This window comes from Cydia pomonella, chromosome 14 (assembly GCF_033807575.1).
Source record: "Cydia pomonella isolate Wapato2018A chromosome 14, ilCydPomo1, whole genome shotgun sequence".
Lineage (NCBI taxonomy): Eukaryota > Metazoa > Arthropoda > Insecta > Lepidoptera > Tortricidae > Cydia > Cydia pomonella.
The window spans coordinates 11,527,893-11,547,521 of record NC_084716.1 but is presented as its reverse complement, the minus strand read 5'-3'; the positions used below and the strand labels follow the sequence as shown (position 1 = coordinate 11,547,521).

The window sequence follows — 19,629 nt, the reverse complement described above, 5'->3', positions numbered from 1 at the left end:
TTGCACTGTCACGTTCATGCTCGTGAATTATCGCTACCAACAAATGTATCATTAATAGCTGTCCGCTGCGTTAGAAAAAGCACAAAACGTTGACAAATTGAAGGCAAGTCCTGACCTATAGTAACCAGCCCAACCAGCGGGTGCTCCCATTTTGTCGCTTTTGTTGCCATGTCATATTTTACGTCCGTCAAATAGATTATCTCGTGTGCTGGCATGTACTCATTGCTCATCGAGCACAGGCGAGTCGAACAATAAGGCAGATTTGAATAACTCTGTGACGCCGAGATCCGTAACAACTGTAAGCCAGACCGAACTGCATAAGCATCCGGTGCGGCTTGGCGTATACTCGTAGTTTAGCGCAATCATACTGTTTTGTCAGATCGACTCGTCTACGCAGTTGGCGATTGGAATTAACCCCTATGTTTTGTTTGGCACGACTCGCTCGTTTTTATCCGCCACTGTCACGAACTGTCCGTTGAATTGAAAACTGGGTCAAACTTCAATGTAAGTAAATTAAAACCCGGTGCAGTGTTTATTTTTATATGGATTGTGAATTGGGCTTTAATTTCGCAACGTTATTCAAAGTTTTAGCTTAAGGGCAGTTATCTGGACAACTATTACATGCCAGAAATATGTATATTGTATATTGCAAAGTCCCATTAAAAGATAATTGATTCAAGTTGAAAAGTATGTCACAAAACGAAATGATCGTAAAAGTATTAGATTGTTTAGTTTAGTCATACCATACCATTCATACATATAAATCTGTCATCATACCAAAGTAGTTGCTTTGCCAACCAAAAGCAGATTAATTTACAAGAGAGCGGCAAAGGCACTAAGAACAAAATTCCACAAACGCGTTACTCTAGCGTGGGCACAAACGCTTTATAACACCCATACATCCAATCTCGGGCTCCTCTATAATGCAGCTTCGTATGAATAACGTTAAGAATTTAGATTGCTTTCGGCCCCTGCAAGGAATTTGGTCAGTTTGATTAATTTGTCCTCGTCTTCCTCGTGATTGCTGTTTGTGCAGTTGGGCAACTTCGCTGCTAACTGGGGCGGTGACTCTTTAATTGAAGTTTGGACATAAAACTAAATCCTGTTAAGTTTCGAGATGGTTCCAGAAAAATGGGTCTATTTTCTCATTCTAACCTGTGATTATAAATAATCGATTTCGTGATAGTGTGATTCTTATACACGCCAAATATGTTTAAAAACCATTGAATTACGCCGATGATGCCTTCTGTACGGTTATAATGGTTGTAGTTATCCACGTGACAGGGTCATAATGTCTGTGACTTTCAATCTCGCGATGTTAAAAAATTACACCAATTCTACTACTTGGATAACGCCATCCATCATACCCCTGCTGATCTAAAAGTTTATATGTAAACATTTTTTTTTTTTCATTTTTTTTCATATCATTTTATTTCAGTTTAGCATACATAAGCATTACAGTAGTGTACCAAAGCGCTTACATACTAGTCAATAAAAAACATTCAATCAAAAATTTTACACACCAAATTAATTCAATAGCAATTCCATAATAATTTCTTATACTCGTAATAAATAAAAATATAAAATATAGCTGTAATTAATATAATTAGCAATAAAAGTTAAAATAATTAATAATATCTATAAATTACGGATTACATAACTGTTTGTAAGTGACTTCTGTGAACTCAGTAAAAGAACAGCTCTACGAATCTATTTCAGTCGAGATCTTATTTATAATATTGATTGCGGTGACCAACGGTGCTCTAGCGAGTAAGTTGGTGCGCGCGGTGGGGCGCGCCAGCAGGCGCGGCGCGCGGCGGCACGGCCCGCGCGGCACTACCAGCCCCAAGGCACCCAGCACTTCCGGATTGTGCACGACCCCCCAACGCTAACGACAAGTTCTGCCTCACTTCTAATTTTGTATAGCCTACCATGCCGAGAACAAAAAGAGTCGAGTACATGAGTGGGTAAAAAGGATATACCCCATACTCCTTGAAATACAAATACAAACCTACTGTTTTTAAACCCGTAATATAAACATACCTACTGTTTTTAAAATTCCTGAACTTAAAATATATCATTTTATCAGTATTAATACTAGGTGGATTCCTTTATTGTCCTTCTAAATTTCCGCTCGTGGGAAAATAGTATTTTAGGAAAGTTAATTTGATGCACGTTATAACAATATTAAACCGCATAATGTAATCATCAATTATTTACATTGGATAATAACATAATTTAACACCGGTTCCACGGCACGCTTTATAATCTCTTCCGATTATCTGTCATGATTGTGAATGCGATGATGACCGTTTATCTGAATAATGAGCTTTGCTTAATATAAACGTTTCTAAAGCGGGTTTTCCATTCATCACAGCGGAAAAACGGCATGGTTACATTTAACGATTTAATAAATATCTCTTAATTATATATTCTAAATTTCACTGATAGCGTCATTCGTAAATTCACTAAGTTGAAAACATAACTCCTTATTAACGGCAAGAGGAAAGCGTTTGTAAAAATAAATACGTTTTAGGCAACATTTTCATTTTTGGTACAAGTTTTTATAGCTGACTGTACTTATCTTTCCGCAGGCAACTAATACTCGTAGAGACAATTCTAAAAACTCCAAACACAATTATGTTGTTTCATCACAGAGTTCCTATGGCCACCTCCTGTCTCCATCAGTAGATCAGCTCGATGGTACCATAATATTGCATTGTCACTCGACTTACATATGTATGCAAATTTACAGCTTCATCGGAAACTGAGAAGTGGGTTAAATTTAACTTGCAATATTTGACCCGTAATACAAACATACATAGTTACATTGCAAGTTAAATAAAAGCTTGTTAAAAGCCATGCCCAATGCTTCGTTAGTTAAAACAACCAGTCCAGAATGTTATTAATATTATATTACAAAACAAACTTGCAAAAACGCTTTACATGTTGGTATTGTTATTCAAAATTTCATTGCTATCATCTACCATTCTACCACCCATTTACATAGAGTTAATCGCAATGTGAAAATTTTATTCGTATTTTCTATGTATTGGCCTAATAAAACTAAGCCTGTGCCCTGCCCTGCTGGCGATTTATTGTCACTCGCGGCCGCGTAATTAAATTCACGGGCAGGACGCAACGGATCGCGATAAATGGCCAGGAAATATCCTGGAAATACCCACAACTAACGGACATCGGTTCCAGCCGCGTAGAACACAGCAGGTCCGCTAGGAATAAGATTATGGCCTCAGGTTGCAGTTGGTTAGACGTGGATATCACGTGGATGTTGATTTTCTTATTCTGTTATTGATTTTTATAGTAGTGCATTTAATACTACTTTATTTGACGATACATTAGTTAAACGGTAAGTCAAATGGTACAGATGCCGGCAAACGTTTGCTGTTAAGCTTAGAATAAATTTAAAAGTGGAAAAACAAGTGACCTTGCCTGTAAGTTCGCTTAATCCTATCATTATTAGCGCGACAGAGATGGAAATACAGTACAACAACATTGTCTATCAAATCAATCAATATTTATTTGCAGATAAAACATTATACAATGCATGCAAATACAATTTTTATCGAACATTACACCACCGAAGACTGTTAGGCCCTCAGCACACGGAATGTAAGCGTCTCGTAAAAACGTTATGAGTACGAAAAGCGTAGAGTTCGAGAGAGAGACCAAGCGTCGCGTAAGCCTAATTGTTTTATAAGTGAAATCTTATTAGTTGAATATGTTGAAATCATGGCATCACTCGCGCCTCACGCCAGATGTCTTCGGCGGATTTATTGACGATCTTACTTTCTCGTCAGATGAAAATAAAAAATATTGATTATGTACGAAGTTATGTTTTTTACCCCTGTATTACGCTACTCCTGCCGTAATAACGACTGAAATCTCATACGCTACGCTACGACGACGCTTCGTGTGCGGTTTTGTTTGAACTTGTTCGTGTTCGTAGCGCTCTCGTTACTTACGCTCCGTGTGTTGAGGGCCTTAGTGTAACTTTGTACTATATTTCCATCTCTGCAGCGCAAAGAATGATAGGATTTAAAAAAACTTACAGGCAAGGTCACATGTTCAGGAAGTTTGCGGCACCGGCACCAATACTCATACTATACGCCATCATCAGAGTATAAATGTTTCGAGTAATTTTTTTATGCAAATATTAAAGGAATATACTACTGCCTCTGGTTTAACCAAACCAATCTCATCTGCATATCATGCACACGACTTTTGTTGCCATAAACATGCCAAGAGTAGACCAGACTGTGTAAAGCGGAGCGGACCCTCTGTGCCTATTTGCTTTGCGCTCATGCAACGGCTGCGATATATGGCTCCGATGCGGTATTTAATATTCCGATATCGCGGTCGACCAACCTTCATGTCATATTTGGGACTGCATAATTATTAAACAAGGGTTCAGCCAAATTTAATGGATCACAGCTGTCTTATGAATGTTCGTTGTATTTAATATAACAAGGGTCTGAAGGATCTGTGCACGTCCCAGTCCCAAGTCAAACTCACACACATATGAATGAAGAGGGCGACTTGCTAAGTTCCTGTTTATTTATTTATTTGATAATTATACATACATATCCCATTCATAATTTGTCCATGAAATTTTGCAGCTCGCTGTACCTGAAAGTTCCAAAAGAGGGATCGTGTTTTTTTTATAATCGGAACTATACTATTATTTAAAATTTCTTTCAAACAAATTTACACGACATGATATTATTAAACTGCTCAGACAATAGAGCACATATTACAAGTTACTTACGAAAACTCGTAAATTACTTAAATGTCTTGAGTATATGTACAATTCTTAGTTGATTTAGCCAAAGGACTTATATTTGTATTAAAAACAGAAAATAAAATACTAAGTATGTGGGCAATCAATCATAAGTTATGACTTACAGTACCTACATATATAAGTACATATTACGAGTTTACATGTACTATGCAAGACGTTAGACACCTGAAAGCAGGATATTGGTTTGTTATCGCAGTCGGGCCGACTGGCACCGGCGCCGGCCGCTGGTCGCGCCATCCCATCCCATTGTTGTTGTGCTACTTGTGCTGCACTGGATGGACTTGAGCGAAATATGTGTCACAGTATCTAAACATTGAATCCGAAGAAAAAAAGGTTTACAAAAATTGTCTGCTGTACCTTTTGACCGCCACAGACGTCAACTGACGCGCGTGGCTGCAACCCAATATGAACCTTGGTGCATGCTGACAAGATAAGGTTACGCCGCACACGATAGTCGTGGCGTTCTATGGGTTAGAAGCTAAGCTGAAATGTAGGTCTTCGTTATAAGTCATGTGAACAATACATTATTTATATCCTTAACTTAATGTTTCAATATTTACATTTATGCAACATTCATATGAATCCAGTTATGCGTAGTAATTAGGGTATTTATAGCACCTGTCAGTCAATTACTATCGCTTATGTAATATAATTACTTAATGAGAACTTTTAATAAGTACCTGCTAATAATGGAGTCAGATTATGAAACGTGCTACGTCGTATTAGTTATATGTTACATGAAAATGATGTACGAAAAATGTAGAGCAAGTAAGTTATACTTAAAAATATTCTAAATATAGAATATTTTAATAAATATTCTAATTCTGTTCATTAGTGGAGACAGTAATGAAACTAATTGTAGCATTAAGTGTACTCATAGTCATTTATGGCAACTGACAGAAATTGTAACTTTTGCCTAAAACCGTCACATTCCTTCACACTCGCTCCCTGAATTTGTTACGTTACAAATGACTCCTCTATTACCATGAAATACTAACATGATTCTCGTATTGTCAGAATAATACGGCGCCGCTGGGAAGTTCGTTGTCCGCTGGTCTATTCAGCTAGTTGCAGCCGACCGCACACCGAGCCAGATAAAGTTGTCATCGGAGCTGGCGACACCTCGACGGGTGTCGTTTTGAGGCACACACGGTAGCGGTTTCTATACCTACCAATTCGTTATCATGAATCGCTGACATAACGATATGGCTGGATGTATAAGGGTCACACTACTCGATTTTATGGTAGGGAAGCCCAAGAGGGGATTGTTGTAGTTACTTGAGCGTGTCAGATTAAGATACGAATGATATTGTGGGACTACCATATTTGTACGCATTTTCTTAATCTGACGGATAATGTTTAGAACGTGTAACCGCCAGATTAAGAAAAGGCGTACAAATAATTGCAGTATGCTCGCTCGATTATAACCTCAATGGGTGGACAAGTTGCAAGAGCTTTGACCAAAATAAAAGGGTCGGCAACGCGCATGTAACACCTCTGGAGTTGCAGGCGTCCATAGGCTGCGGTGACTGCTTACCATCAGGCGGGCCGTATGCTTGTTTGCCACCGTGGTGGTATAAAAAAAAAAACAAAACTTTGCATCTTTATTTGTTACGTATACTTATATAAATAAATAAAAACTCAGAGCGTCGGCTCGTCATTCTTAAAAAATTAAATCTAAGAGAATAATGAAAAAAGAACCGCATGATTGCATCCAGAGTGTTCTTTAGCAATAATAACCATCTGACGACGTCGTCGCACAAGTACACAGTCTACCTAGTTGTTTAACTTGTCCGCAACATATTACGTATGCCACACTTGAAATCAGCATTACTCATGGCCACGTCTGGGTATTTTGCAATCCTAAATTTTATAGTTTCTAGATTTTATATAACTAAGTTGTAAACGCGCAAACAGAAGAGAAAATTATAAAGCAAACAACATTGTTTGATTGGTATGTTGGTACCGATTACAGTTGGACGTGATTGTGCAAATTTGCGTCATTATATTTGCCTCAGGATTATCGAATACGAACATATTAGTATTGTATGTAAAACCACATATACGGTTCGTGTCTATTAATTTAATAGCGTTTTACAGCGATTTTCATAAGTAGTGAACAGCAATCTATGTTCGATTTGTTTTAAGAATCAACTGCTAAAAAACGCGTTTCTTGTAAGTTGTAACTTGTAACTAAAGTACTCGTTAGGAAGTAATGGCAAGAAAAGCTTATATTTTATCACTTGCACCATATATTTTCATGCCCGTCCCCGCGTTACCTATTTCATGTGGATGAACACAATGTCCACTATGTATTGTGAGCTACGTGATTCAATAACTTCGTTTTTCATCGTCGCGTAAAGTTTTGCAGCGTAATGAATGAACGCCACTTGGACGAGTGCGCGATTGTTTCCAAATGAATGGCGAGCGAGCGTCTAGTCTTGCCGGGGAACTGAGTCATACGTACTACGTACTCATAGAACCGTTACATGTAAATAAAGTAACGCAATATAGACACAATGGCAAATACGGTGTTGTAATTGCTACAAATAATCGTCACAGTAACGCGCTCTGCACGCCTCTAAACTTTTCTGTATTGAGTGGCTCATATTGTCACGGACTTACAGTCACTTTTGCCTTAATGGTAGTGACCTTGCCTACGAGTCTGATAATCAGGGATTTGGATCCCGGTCGAGCATGTGTTTGATGAGCATATTTCATATATTTATTGATATGTCAAAACTGTAACTTTATATTGCACCCATCAATAAAAGAAAACGGTAGAAAACAATCTTTAAAGTAGAATTTAATCCCACCCCTGCTGGCCACACCCCAGATACTTTGTATAAAAATATTTCAGCAATACTCCAGCAAGTACCTACTAAAATAGTTCTATAAAAAGGACACGAAGGTGTAACTGCTCAATGTTACTGAATTACGATAAGTTTCGTTTTTTTATTTACTTGTTTGTTTTCGTTACATAAAACTAGAACTTCTAAAGAATCTAAAGAAACAATCAGAGTATTAGATTTATATATCAGTCACCTCACATTGCTACTAAAGTGCTGAAAGCTGAAGTAACTTTTTGCTCGTAAACTGATTACGAAGTTTCTTGTTTCAGGTATAACTCAACTTTGTTACTTCCCAAGATCCTGCCGTGGACGTTGATGGAACAATATACGTGAGCATTTAATTTACTTACATTAGCCTGACTTTTATGAGAACACTAAACAAAGAACCAGTTCACTAATTTCATTTTGATACTTTGTCCGGGTCCTGTTCTCAATGGTATCGGAAAATATGCATAGATCCATCTTGGATCTACTGGTTGGATCTATCGAGAATGAAGGGAGACATCAACAGCTGATGACAACTTATTATGAGACGGACTTTGAAATGACAACTTGTGGGAGTGCTACTATTGACGTCATATTGCAAAGTCTGTGCAGAGTTAGCTTGGTTCTATTGTCCACCATTGTATTGTATGACGTGCTACAATGTTACATGATTGCCAAGAGTAACCGATTAAAACAGCAGACTAAAATTAAGGTTGTAATCTTAACTTTTTGTTAGTGATAAGAGATAACTAGTGATCATTTTCAAACTATGCTAGATAACATTTTTTCATTGAACGCAAGTAAATCTTACATTTATCTTTAGAGAGTTACAACGGCCAAAATAACCAAAATTCATTACACTCCCTATATCCTACAGAAGCCCGTTTAAATTAATATCGTGATAATTTAATTAAAACCCTTCTCAAACCTAAAATTATCATTAACAAGACCAATTTGGACAGTAGGTGTATCTAGTTCAGCGCGAGTTGAGCGAGGGCAGGCGAGGTCAAATGTTCGTGGACACCACTAGAATGTCATATGTGCGTAAGGATATCGACACGTCCGTCGGTTTGGAAGTGAAGTGCGCTTTGTTCGCTTTCAGTGTTCGTTATATTGCCTGTGCTGTGCGCAAACACCGATTGTTTGGTTCGCCTGTCAAAGCGAACCGCGGCAGACGCGGGTGTCTGTGCGAAATTGTATAGGTAATGGGTTAGGACCACCGGTCTGGCCTAGTGGATAGTGACTCTACCTATATAGCCGATGGTCCCGGGTTCAAATCCTGGTAAGGGCATTTATTCGTGTGATGAGTCATGGGTGTTTTCTATGTATTTAAGTATTTATATTATATATATATATCGTTGTCTATTCAAGTACCCACATCAAAAGCCTTATTCAGCTTACTGTGGGACATTAGTCAATTTGTGTAATAATGTCCTGTAATATTTATTTATTATTTATTTTAAATTCTAATAGCGACTGCGTTGCATTGGTGTCTGTGAACCTAGCATATCAAGTGCTAGCATCTCAAGTTTTCTTGAGAGTTCTAGTAGCATCCCTAATAGTTCTATAGTTCTAGGTAGTTTTTTTTAATAGTTCTACTTATTTACGGGAAAAAAATGAAAATTGAAAATGAGATGCTAACTTCCCATTTTGACACACTAGCATCCCAGCCGTTATCCACTCTACAGCCTCAAAATAGCATTTAAATGGAAGCTAGTAACATTTCAAGGCGATCTATAATGAGTTCTAGTCAAAACTGTAAAAAAATTTTTTTTCATATAGGTATGGGATACGAACATCAAAAAAAATTATAGGTTTCTTCTAACTAAAACTAAGTTCGAGCTGAAATCCAAGGTTTGACAGCCAGCATCTCAGGAGTTCTGGATAGCCAGCTCCCTATTGCATTAGAATACATACAGTTCTATCTTCTAGAACGAATTTTGACAGAGTTTTGATAGAAATTGTCCGAAAATAGTCTTGAAATCCAGTAAATGCTAAGCTCTGAGCATCGCATCCCAGCCGATGCAGATCTGATACCCAGCATCTCAGCAGTTCTAGATAGCCCGCTCCCTAGTGCATTAGAAAACACACAGTTTTATCTTCTAGAATGAAAATTGAAAAAGTTCCGAAGGATTTTTGTTCGAAATAGTCTAGAAATCGAGTAAATGGTAAGTTTTGAGCTAGCATTCCAGCGAAAGCTGGTCTGATACATAGCATCTCAGGAGTTCTAGATAGACAGCTTCCTAGTGCACTAGAATATACAGAGTTTTATCTTCTAGAACGAAATTTCACCGTTTTTTGACAGACTTAGTCCGATACTACTCTGAAATTCGTGAAATTGCTAAGTTCTGGGCTTAGCATCCCAGCGAATGCAAGTCTAATACCCAGGATCTCAGCAGTTTTGGATAGCTAGCTCCCCAGTTCATTAGCATCCACACAGTTCTATCTTCTAGAACGAAATTTAGCAGAGTTTTGATAGACTATGTCCGAAAATAATATCGATATCCAGATATTGCAAAGTTCTGAGCTTAGCATCCCAGCCAATGCAGGTCTGGTACCCGGCATCTCAGCAGTTCTGGATAGCCAACTCCCTATTGAACTAAAATACATACAGTTCTATCTTCTAGAACTAAGTTTGGCAGAGTTTTGAAAGACTATGTCCGATAATGGTATCGAAATCGATGTAATGCTAAGTTCTGAGCTTAGCATCCCAACGAAAGCTGGTCTGATACCTAGCATCTCAGAAGTTCTAGATAGACAGCTTCCTAGTGCACTAGAATACACACAGTTTTATCTTCTAGAACGAAATTTGGCAGAGTTTTTATTGATTATGTCCGAAAATAGCATCGATATCGAGATATTGCAAAGTTTTGAGCTTAGCATCCCTGCCAATGCAGGTCTGGTACCCGGCATCTCAGGAGTTCTGGATAGCCAGCTCCTTAGTGAACCAAAATACACACAGTTCTATCTTCTAGAACTAATTTTGGCAGTTTTAATAGATTATGTCCGAAAATAGTATCGATATCAAGATATTGCTAAGTTCTGAGCTTAGCATCCCAGCGAAAGCTGGTCTGATACCTAGCATCTCAAGAGTTCTAAATAGCCAGCTTCCTAGTGCACTAGAATACACACAGTTTTATCTTCTAGAACGAAATTTCACCGTGTTTTGACAGACTTCGTCCGATACTACTCTGAAATTCGTGAAATTGCTAAGTTCTGTGCTTAGCATCCCAGAGAATGCATGTCTAATACCCAGGATCTCAGCAGTTCTAGATAGCCAGCTCCCTAGTACATTACTATCCACACAGTTCTGTCTTCTAGAACGAAATTTGGCAGAGTTTTGATAAACTATGTCCGAAAATAGTATCGATATCGAGATTTGCAAAGTTCTGAGCTTAGCATCCCAGCCAATGCAGGTCTGGTACGCGGCATCTCAGCAGTTCTGGATAGCCAGCTCCCTAGTGAACTAAAATACACACAGTTCTATCTTCTAGAACTAACTTTGGCAGAGTTTTGAAAGACTATGTCCGATAATGGTATCGAAATCGATGTAATGCTAAGTTCTGAGCTTAGCATCCCAGCGAAAGCTGGTCTGATACCTAGCATCTCAATAGTTCTAGATAGCCAGCTTCCTAGTGCACTTAAATACACACAGTTCTATCTTCTAGAACGAAATTTCACCGTGTTTTGACAGACATAGTCCGATACTACTCTGAAATTCGTGAAATTGCTAAGTTTTGGGCTTAGCATCCCAGCGAATGCAAGTCAAATATCCAGGACCTCAGCAGTTCTAGATAGTCAACTCCCTAGTACATTAGCATCCACACAGTTCTGTCTTCTAGAACGAAATTTGGTAGAGTTTTGATAGACTATGTCCGAAAATAGTATCGATATCAAGATATTGCAAAGTTCTGAGCTTAGCATCCCAGCCAATGCAGGTCTGGTACCTGGCATCTCAGCAGTTCTGGATAGCCAGCTCCCTAGTGAACTAAAACACACACAGTTCTATCTTCTAGAACTAAATTTGGCCTAGTTTTGGAAGATTGTCCGATATAGGTATCGAAATCGAGGTAATACTAAGTTCGGAGCTTAGCATCCCAGTGAAAGCTAGTCTGATACCTAGCATCTCAGGAGTTCTATATAGCCAGTTTCCTAATGCACTAGAATACATACAGTTTTATTTTCTAGAACAAAATGGCACCGTGTTTTGACAGACTTAGTCCGAAATTACTCGGAAAATAATGAAATTGCTTAGTTTTTGAGCTAGCATCCCAGCCAGTGCTGGTCTGATACCCAGCATCTCAGCAGTTCTAGATAGCCAGCTTTCTAGTGAACTAAAATACACACAGTTCTATCTTCTAGAACTAAATTTGGTAGAGTTTTGTGAGACTATGTCCGAAAATTGTATCGATATCGAGATATTGCAAAGTTCTGAGCTTAGCATCCCAGCGAATGCAAGTCTAATACCCAAAATCTCAGCAGTTCTAGATAGATAGCTCCCTAGTTCATTACTATCCACACAGTTCTGTCTTCTATAACGTAATTTGGCAGAGTTTTGAAAGACTATGTCTGAAAATGGTATAGAAATCGAGGTAATGCTAAGTTCTGAGCTTAGCTTCCCAGCGAAAGCTGGTCTGATACCTAGCATCTCAGGAGTTCTAGATAGCCATCTTCCTAGTGCACTAGAATACACACAGTTTTATCTTCTAGAACGAAATTACACCGTGTTTTGACAGAATTAGTCCGATACTACTCTGAAATTCGTGAAATTGCTAAGTTCTGGGCTTAGCATCCCAGCGAATGCAAGTCTAATACACAGGACCTCAGCAGTTCTAGATAGTCAACTCCCTAGTACATTAGCATCCACACAGTTCTGTCTTCTAGAACGAAATTTGGCAGAGTTTTGATAGATTATGTCCGAAAATGGTATAGAAATCGAGGTAATGCTAAGTTCTGAGCTTAGCATCCCAGCGAATGCAAGTCTAATACCCAAAATCTCAGCAGTTCTAGATAGATAGCTCCCTAGTTCATTACTATCCACACAGTTCTGTCTTCTAGAACGTAATTTGGCAGAGTTTTGATAGACTATCTCCGAAAATAGTATCGATATCGAGATATTGCAAAGTTCTGAGCTTAGCATCCCAGCCAATGCAGGTCTGGTAGCCGGCATCTCAGCAGTTCTGGATAGCCAGCTCCATAGTGAACTAAGATACACACAGTTCTATCTTCTAGAACTAAATTTGGCCGAGTTTTGGAAGACTATATCTGAAAATGGTATAGAAATGGAGGTAATGCTATGTTCTGAGCTTAGCATCCCAGCGAAAGCTGGTCTGATACCTAGCATCTCAGAAGTTCTAGATAGCCAGCTTCCTAAAGCACTTGAATACACACAGTTCTGTCTTCTAGAACGATATTTGGCAGAGTTTTGATAGACTATGTCCGAAAATAGTAACGATATCGAGATATTGCATAGTTCTGAGCTTAGCATCCCAGCCAATGCAGGTCTGGTACCCGGCATCTCAGCAGTTCTGGATAGCCAACTTCCTATTGAACTAAAATACACACAGTTCTATCTTCTAGAACTAAGTTTGGCAGAGTTTTGAAAGACTATGTCCGATAATGGTATCGAAATCGATGTAATGCTAAGTTCTGAGCTTAGCATCCCAACGAAAGCTGGTCTGATACCTAGCATCTCTGAAGTTCTAGATAAACAGCTTCCTAGTGCACTAGAATACACACAGTTTTATCTTCTAGAACGAAATTTGGCAGAGTTTTGATGGATTATGTCCGAAAATAGCATCGATATCGAGATATTGCAAAGTTTTGAGCTTAGCATCCCAGCCAATGCAGGTCTGGTACCCGGCATCTCAGGAGTTCTGGATAGCCAGCTCCTTTGTGAACCAAAATACACACAGTTCTATCTTCTAGAACTAATTTTGGCAGTTTTAATAGATTATGTCCGAAAATAGTATCGATATCGAGATATTGCTAAGTTCTGAGCTTAGCATCCCAGCGAAAGCTGGTCTGATACCTAGCATCTCAGGAGTTCTAAATAGCCAGCTCCCTAGTGAACTAAAATACACACAGTTCTATCTTCTAGAACTAAATTTTGCCGAGTTTTGGAAGTCTATATCTGAAAATGGTATAGAAAACGAGGTAATGCTAAGTTCTGAGCTTAGCATCCCAGCGAAAGCTGGTCTGATACCTAGCATCTCAGAAGTTCTAGATAGCCAGCTTCCTAGTGCACTTGAATACACACAGTTCTATCTTCTAGAACGAAATTTGGCAAAGTTTTGATAGACTATGTCCGAAAATAGTATCGATATCGAGGTAATGCTAAGTCCTGAGCTTAGCATCCCAGCCAATGCAGGTCTGGTACCCGGCATCTCAGCAGTTCTGGATAGCCAGCTCCCTAGTGAACTAAAATACACACAGTTCTATCTTGTAGAACTAAATTTGGCCGAGTTTTGGAGGACTGTCCGATATAGGTATCGAAATCGAGGTAATACTAAGTTCGGAGCTTAGCATCCCAGTGAAAGCTAGTCTGATACCTAGCATATCAAGAGTTCTGTATAGCCAGCTTCCTAATGCACTAGAATACACACAGTTTTATCTTCTAGAACAAAATTTCACTGTGTTTTGACAGACTTAGTCCGAAATTACTCGGAAAATAATGAAATTGCTTAGTTTTTGAGCAAGCATCCCAGCCAGTGCTGGTCTGATACCCAGCATCTCAGCAGTTCTAGATAGCCAGCTTTCTAGTGAACTAAATTACACACAGTTCTATCTTCTAGAACTAAATTTGGTAGAGTTTTGTAAGACTATGTCCGAAAATTGTATCGATATCGAGATATTGCAAAGTTCTGAGCTTAGCATCCCAGCCAATGCAGGTCTGGTACCCGGCATCTCAGCAGTTCTGGATAGCCAGCTCCCTAGTGAACTAAAATACACACAGATCTCTCTTCTAGGACTTAATTTGGTCGAGTTTTGAAAGACTATGTCTGAAAATGGTATAGAAATCGAGGTAATGCTAAGTTCTGAGCTTAGCATCCCAGCGAAAGCTGGTCTGATACCTAGCATCTCAATAGTTCTAGATAGCCAGCTTCCTAGTGCACTAGAATACACACAGTTTTATCTTCCAGAACGAAATTTCACCGTATTTTGACAGACTTAGTCCGATATTACTCTGAAATTCGTGAAATTGCTAAGTTCTGGGCTTAGCATCCTAGCGAATGCAAGTCTAATACACAGGACCTCAGCAGTTCTAGATAGTCAACTCCCTAGTATATTAGCATCCACACAGTTCTATCTTCTAGAACTAAATTTGGTAGAGTTTTGAAAGACTATGTCTGAAAATGGTATAGAAATCGAGGTAATGCTAAGTTCTGAGCTTAGCATCCCAGCGAATGCAAGTCTAACACCCAGGATCTCAGCAGTTCTAGATAGCCAGCTCCCTAGTACATTACTATCCACACAGTTCTGTCTTCTAGAAAGAAATTTGGCAGAGTTTTGATAGACTAGCATCCCAGCCAATGCAGGTCTGATACTTGGCATCTCAGCAGTTTTGATAAGTTAAAGGCACAACTATTCTGCCATTCAGTACCATTCAATATTCGCTCATTCAATATAATTGTGCAATATAAGCTGTATTTGCACGAATGAAATCCTTAAAAAAATATGAAAGTTATATATAGTCTTTGATTTTATTAAGCAGTATTCACACGATCATACACGTCGGTTATACACGACTCTATCCTATATCTTGAAATCATGCTGACCGGGTCGTGTAGACGCGGCCCGCAGCTATATTAATTGGCTGTATGCGTTTCTCTTAGTGGATACATGTTTTTAAAAAGTAAAAAACAATACAGTAATAACTTTTCCGTCGGCTAAAACACAACAATAATGGCTTGAATTTTTTAAATTTGTGTTTGACTATAACGAAGAACTTCTCGTACTATTTTTGCTACAATAAGGTGAACATTTCCGAGTATATTGGAGAAAACAAATTTACGTTTTTAAAACCTGTATCTTGGTCTATAAAATTTTACATAAAAAACTGCATAAGAAACTTTTATTTATATATAAGCAGAATAAATATAATCTTCGATATCAACATAGTTTAAATTTACACTTTCATAGAACAAATTATACGGAAAACGAAATATGTTAAACGAAGGTGCAAAATTGTGCAATAAACTAACGCCGGATATTAAAAATAGTCTTTCGTTCTAAATATTGAAAAATAAACTTAAACGAAAGTGAAAACATTTCGTTTTAATAGTTAAATATAACAATTGCAAATATGTAAAAACAAAATCAGCCCATTAGCTTGAACGAATGTTTTCAAATACAAACCCGCTATACCATGTTAACTAACATGAAAAAAAAAAAATTAACTGCCCCTAAAAAACCATGATATATTTCGATCTAAATCTATTAATTCTTAAATACTGCACTCGCATACTAAGACGCCGTTTTCGAATTTAGTCACAAAAAAGTCAAATCGATAGATTTAGCGTATGAAATTGTACACCTTATGTTAATTATTATAAATAATAAGTACTAGTTTCTATTAGCACGTCTTGTTATCTTTCATTATAACAAATCATTTTTTTGAAAACAGAGTCACTTAATTAGTAATGATTATTTTTTTGATGGACGTTTAGGTCAACGTGCGTAAAGCAGTGCAGCAGCGCAGCTTATTTGTAAATTTCGTAAAGTTTGCACTGCTAAAAATGGTATTTTTTATTACACATATCCTGTACTTTAACTTTAATAAACTACATTTTTGTTATTATAAATTTGAAGCAGTGTAAATGAAAGTTGACGAAATCAATTTTTTCCAGAAATTACTTCATAACAAGTGACAATTTCTCTGAAAATCGACTTAATTTCAAAGTACTTTTGATACTTAAATAATCCACAACATTTGCTGAAACTGTCCATATACATCATTTTGTATAATATACTACCATAGTTTTTGATGATTTTTTAAAAACTGTCCCTTTTTGTTACATATTACACAACAAGCGACCTCATTATTAAAAGGCTAGATGATAAAACGTGCTAATAGTAACCAATACGTGTTATTTAGATATTACGTACCTAACAAAAGGTGTACAATTTCAACAACTAAATCTATCAATTTTACATTTTTGCTCTAAAATCGTTACCGGGCTCTTAATTAATTAATATTGTAGTTTTTTCATCGCACGGCCGCGGGTGCGCTACGAATACCGACCTTACTACTATTCAAATAAGTAACTATTCGAATTTAGGTACTCGTGTTTCCTTGGGATGCCAAAACATACACACCAAGTTATTGTATAGCATTAAGGTAAATTTAAATTCTCATATTAAGTGAATAATGTATATTCTTATGAGAATAAATGTCTTAAACCACAAAATTATGAAATTAGCATCCCAGCCAAAGCAGGTCTGATACCTAGCATCTCAGCAGTTATGGATAGCCAGCTCACTACATAGTGCAGTAGAAATCGCATAGTTTTATAGTTTTGTAAGACTATGTCCGAAAATAGTATCGAAATCGAGGAATTGCTAAGTTCTGAGCTAGCATTTCGACCAATGCTAGTCTGATACCTAGCATCTCAACAGTTCTAGATAGTCAGCTTCCTATTGCACTAGATTTCACACCGTTTTATCTTCTAGAACTAAATTTGACCGAGTTTTGATAGACTAAGTCCGAAACTACACTGTAAAACGTGCATTTCATTAATTTCAGTGATTGTACACTTTAGTTTGTGTTTGTCATTCATTCACCGTTACTTCTGTTTTACTCATTTCCTCAAAGGTTAACTGGAAGAGATCTCATACAGATCGCCTTTGTTGTATTTAATTTACTCTGTAACTGTGTTTTTCGTGTTTTTATTTCTATGTACAATAAAGTATATACATACATACATACATACATACATAAATCCAGTAAATGCTAAGTTTTGGGCTAGCATCCAAGCTAATGCAGGTCTGATACCCAGCATCTCAAGAGTTCTGGATAGTTCGGTGTCTAGTGCATTAGAAAACTTACAGTTTTATCTTCCAGAACGAAAATTGAAAAAGTTCTGAAGGATTTTTTTCGGAATAGTCTAGAAATCGAGTAAATGCTAAGTTCTGAGCTAGCATCCCAGCCAATGCAGATTTGATACCGAGGATCTCAGCAGTTCCAGATAGCCTGCTTAGTAGTGCACTAGAATAGATACAGTTTTATCTTCAAGAATGAAATTTGACCGAGTTTTATTAGACTAACTCCGAAACTACTCGGAAAATTGGGAAATTGCTAAGTCTTGAGCCTAGCTTCCCAGCCAATACAGGTCGGATACCTCGCATCTAAACAGTACTAGATAGTCAGCTTTCTAGTGCACTATAATGCACACAGTTCTATCTTCTAGAACGTAAATTGATAAAATATGGATAAAGTATGTCCGAAACTACTCTGAAAATCGTGAAATTGCCAAGTTCTGACTTAGCATCCCAGCCAATGCAGGACTAATACCTAGCATCTCAGCAGTTCTAGATCGTAAGCTTCCTAGTGCACTAGAATACACACAGTTCTATCTTCTAGAACGTAAATTGACGAAATGTGGATAGACTATGTCCGAAACTACTCTGAAAATCGAATAAATGATTAAATGCTAAGTTTTGAGCTATCCCAGCCAATCCAGATCTGATACCCAGCATCTAAGCAGTTCTGGATAGCCAGCTCCCTAGTTCATTAGAAAACACACAGTTTTATCTTCTAGAATGAAAATTAAAAAGTACAGAAGGATTTTTGTTCGAAATAGTCTAAAAATCGGGTAAATGCTAAGTTCTGAGCTAGCATCCCAGCCAATGCAGATGTGACACCCTGCGTCTCAGTATTTCCGAATAGCCAGCTCCCTATTGCACTAGAATACATACAGTTCTATCGATTAGAACGAAATTTAACAATATATTGATAGTCTATGTCCGAAACTATTCTGAAAATCTAGGAAATGATTATATGCTAAGTTTATAGCTAACATCCCAGCCAATGCAGGTCTAATACTCAGCATGTCAAAAGTTATCGATAGTGAACTGGAATACACACAGTTTTATCTTCTACAACGAAATTTAGCAGTCTATAGGGAATATTACGCGAAACTCTGCGTAGGGGGCGCCACTACCACAATCCATCACGATCTGAGGATCTACCGCAAAACAAGAAAAACCGAAATTTCGTCATCTAACCTATCTATAACTCTTGCATATTCGAGCGATGAAGAGGCAGATAGCTAAATTTGGATTTTCGCGTTTCCCGGTGATACGTCAATGTCATATTTTATTATCTGTGAATACTTGTCATTACACAGCTTAAGGCATAGTACTCTATGTAGTTACTCTATGGTGTGCGAAAGGTGCTAGTGCTGCATTCTGGCGGCAGAACATTGCAGTAATACTCCCTATTGAAAGTTTAGAGCTTGGTATCCCAGCTAATGCAGGTCTGATACCCAGCACTTCAGCAGTTCTGAACGTTATAAGCCCAAAACTTTGCATTTACTCGATTTTTATTTTATTTCATAGGAAAATTTAGAGTTAGAGTAACAAAATAGGTTTCGAAATAGAAGCATTAAGTTATGTAATTACAAGTTTCCACCGATAGAAACTGCGTAATGTACATGACGTGCGAAATAACAAAATTAGTAATTCCATCTATGCTTATAATTATAGAACTCGGAACTTATAATCTTACTGGCTATCGAGCTTTTTTGTCAAAAAGCTACATTTTGAGATGGAAGCAAGCCACTTTACACGATGATAGTGGAGACTTAATAAAACGATTTTTTTGGAAGCACCCGTAATTTCGTCCCTTGGGAGCCAAGGTAAAGTGAGGTCTGTTCAAAAAAAGAAAAAAAAATCTACAACCTTCACAAATCATTCCATTAAGATACATTTTGTGTCAATCGAAAGAAAATAGCTTTGTTTTATGTAAAAAAA

General features: G+C 37.7%; 1 long non-coding RNA gene across 1 annotated transcript in view; it reads left to right on the top strand.

The window, feature by feature from the left end:
• Positions 1-9,142, top strand: part of LOC133524967 (uncharacterized) — a 99,714-nt gene extending 90,572 nt beyond the window's left edge. Inside the window, exon 3 of the long non-coding RNA XR_009800496.1 lies at positions 7,941-9,142. This is a non-coding gene — a long non-coding RNA (uncharacterized LOC133524967). The remainder of the gene's footprint in view (positions 1-7,940) is intronic.
• Positions 9,143-19,629: the final 10,487 nt, after the last annotated feature.